Genomic DNA, 3,792 nt, shown 5'->3' on the forward strand with positions numbered 1-3,792 from the left:
TCTTCTTCCGTGCGAGGCACGGAACTGTATCCGCGAAGGTAACCTGAAGTGCTTCTCCTGGAAGGACCTTCCCCGAAGGATATCCCTTCGGGAGTCCGGGAGAGTTGACGAGCTTCCGGGTCGCGATTGCTTGAAAGAGTGTGCTAGACACTAAACGGGAGAGGCGAAGCCTTTCTGTCCATCCGCGAGCCCTAGTCACCCTTCGTGAAAGATTTTGATAATTCTGCTTCCCCGAGGCTATCCATCTAAACGCTATTCGGAAATCTGGATAACATTTACCCCCCAAGGTCACGGAGCTTGAGAGGTCCGGGAGCTTGTACAGTCCTCCGGGTATTCTGGTTTCTAGATTAGGCGAGGGGTCACCTCCTGTGTTCCTGGAAGGGTTCCTTTTTCCCGTCTGAGTGTTAGTATGAAAAAAAAAAGGAAATTTCTTCTGTTTGAACTCAAGTACTCAAGTGTGGCAAGGGCCACGCGTCATGCAGGGAATGGCTCTGTGACCAAGACGTGTGCGTGAGGCGACTGGCTGAGTATGCGTGCGTTAGGCGTCTGAGTAGTGATTTGACGGTATTTAATGGTACACCGGGCCCGAGATGGTACAATGATGGTAAATAAATACTTTATTCCCATCCGAGGAGTCATAAATGGGACCGGCACTTCATCCCCAGCCGTCGGATCTGATGCATGCGGTATGGGAAGATTGGGACCGTCCATTTGTGGAATTCGAAATGACTTCGTTCCTGCTATAAAAATGAGGGAATGGACCCTTCTTCCTCTTTACGCTTTCAAATTCTCGAGCTTTCAGATTCTCAGATTCCCAAATCTTCGAACTCTCAAGCTTCCAAGCTTCCTTTCCTTCGAATTCGCCACTTCTTTTGGTAAGGAATCCAGAAACTTTTCTTTCGATTTGGCAGTAGGTTTGTTCGCCGAAGTTCTAGGTTTGAATCGTTACTTGTCTTTGCAGCCTTTACTTCACGTGTTCGTGCGGTGCAGTGACCCGGTTACTCCCTCAATCTTCAACTACCCGAACACCAGTAAGTATTTTTACTTTGCTTTTTCCTTCTAAACCTCAGATTGTTGGTAGTTGTTAGGGTTGAGTTTTCTGCCGGTGTCATCTTTATGCATGCGTGAATAGGGCTTTGATAGGCATGTGACTGATGTGAGTCAATAAGTCATTTCTTTGAATGCTTCGACGATTTGCTTTTGGAAAGTTGTTTCTCGTCTGCTTGTGCTGTTCTGGTTTGTTATTTTAGGGCATAAGCGTGAACGCCTTTAGGGTGTCTTCCCCTGGGAAAACACTTCTCTCGGCGGGCTTAGGCTCGAAGTTTGAATCTGGTTCCTTGCTGTCCTCCGGGTGGCATGGTGCCAACCCCTCGGCAAGCTCGGTGGGAGCCTCTCCAAGCAGTTTTCGGGGAGGGTCTCCCCGACGCCTTTAATACTGTTAGGGTATGACAAGGGTGCTGACTTCTTGGAGTGTTTTCTTCTTTGTTTCTTTTGCTCAGTGACGAACACCTCAAAGGAACAAATCATCGATGCGGTAGAGGCTGAATCTGCCCAGGAGCAAGGTTCCCCTGTTGCCGGCGCAAAGGAGAAAACGAAAACTAAGGTGGCCGCGGCTAGCCCACCGACTATCAACAGTTCCATTTGGGAGATGGACCAGAAGCCGAACCTGTTCAGGAACTATGGCATGCTGGAGCTGTATTCCTCAGAGGCAGGCCTGAAGAACATCCCAGGCCTGATGTGGCACCGTCTGTCGGTGCTGGGTGAGTCTGCCAGCCAGAGTCACGAGGGTTTTGGTGCCTGGAGCTGGGCACACATAGTGTGTGGGACACACTTGCCCCTAAGAAGTTATTTTGCCAACTTCTGGGTGAAGGCGGGGATTGCCCCCTTCCAGTTGATTCCCCCCAGCTACAAGCTTCTAGCGGGGTGGTATATCTTTTGCAAGTCCCGGGACCTGGAGGCCCCTACCCCGGAGGAGGTGCTATACTTCTATGGGCTGAAGTATCAGCCCATGAGAGGTCATGCAGACAAGGTGGGGTTTTATAGGCTAGAGAGGTATCCGGACGTGATGTGTCCCACATGTCATACCGCGAGGGTTCCAGATCTCCGGGAGTACTGGTTCCTGACGACTGGCTTCCCATTGAAGAGGGTTCCAGCTCTGTCTTTGGACTTCAAAGTCCCTGGTAAGTGCTCCTTCCTTTCTTTTCTAACTTTGTTTCTTCACGTTTAGTTTGCCTTCCGGGAGGATCTCTAACACTCGTGTTTGGATTTTGCAGAAGCCGTCCCGCGGACACCTCGCTGTGCGGAGATGATAAGGAGGTCAAACTTCTACGAGGGGCTCTCGGAGGAAGAGCTGAAGGTGGAAGGACTTGTGACCACCGAATCTTTGAGGGAGTATGGGCTACTCGCCTCTTTCCAAAATATTGAGCCAGTGAGTGGCAGGGGGCAAAGTCAGGTGTCAGCTGACGTCCGGGAGCAGATTGCCCTGAAGCTATCCAAGGTGATCTGCCAGGCGGCCCAGGACGAGAATAATTTATCCCTCAGTTGGGCGGAGAGGTTCCCCGGCCCCCAGTCGGAGGAAGAAGAAATCGAGGCTCGCCACACCGCAGCTTACCCCAATGAAGGGACTCCGGGAGCCGGTACCTCCGGGAAAGGTAAGACTAGCTTTCGATTGATCCACACCCCCAGCCTGTCTGAGGTTTCCCGGACTTTTCAGATAGGGTTCGATCCCCGTTTCCTTAGGCTAGATCCGCGTAGGATACCCTTTGACAGATATTGCGATAGGGTAGATGAGCTCCTCGGGTGTTTGAGTGACGGTAGTCTGCCAGAAGGTGTCACCATGGTTGACTCTTCTTCCCTCAGCATGTTATTCCCGGACTTCGAGGAGTACGGGAGCTTCCTGGAGCAGGAAGCGGTGTCTTGTTTTGCTCGGGGAAGGCCATCCACGTTTCTCGTGCATGGTCGTCCCTTTCAAACTTTTCTCTTGTTTGTTTCTTGTTCCCTGCTGGTGGACTTGTTTGTGCTTTTATGTTGTTGCTTGTTTTGTTTTCTGCTTATCTTTTTTCACATCGCTTGCTGGTTGGTTAACCTTGCTTCGTACATTTCTTGCAGAACATCCCGAAGCAAAGATGTTGGGGAGAGCTACCTCACTTATCAAGAAGGCCGCCATTAGCCAAGACCTGTCCAAGGGGAAAGGACGAAAGGCCAGAGCTGGTAGGGGAGGTAAAGCTGCCACACCCAAGAAGACAAGTGGCGAGGCGCAAGTGTCTCCGGTGGTGGAGAGGCCTCCTGTCAAGGGGCCTTCCGAGACCATGGTGGTCTCGAGTAGTAGCAGCGAGGGGGAAGGTCTTGTGTTCCCCGCGAAGATGACTGGGGTGAGCAAGCGCCCCGGAGGAGAGGCTGAGGGCGACAAGAAGAAACGCCTTAGACATTCTTCTCCCGGAGGTGATGGAGACCTCCGGGCTGCACGCAGTCCCCGGCAGACTACCCCCACCCAGCGGCAACCACAACCCCAACAGCAAAAGCAACAACAACAACAACAACAACAAAGACAACCAACACCGCCACAGCAGCAGGAAAAACAACAGCAACATCAGCAGCAACAACAAACTGGGGCGGTAGTTTCTTCGCTACCATCCCTAATACTCCGTCTACCTCCTCCTCCAGTCCAAAGGGAGTCCACCCTTTCGGAGTCTCCTTCTTCTCCTTCTCTTCCACTTTCTCAACAAACAAGCCTTCCTCAGCCTGGCCTGAAGTTCCACTTCCCTCAGAAACCAACCCGTTTCCCCGCTGCCC

The sequence above is a fragment of the Humulus lupulus genome, chromosome 1 (assembly GCF_963169125.1).
Source record: "Humulus lupulus chromosome 1, drHumLupu1.1, whole genome shotgun sequence".
NCBI classification, from domain to species: domain Eukaryota; kingdom Viridiplantae; phylum Streptophyta; class Magnoliopsida; order Rosales; family Cannabaceae; genus Humulus; species Humulus lupulus.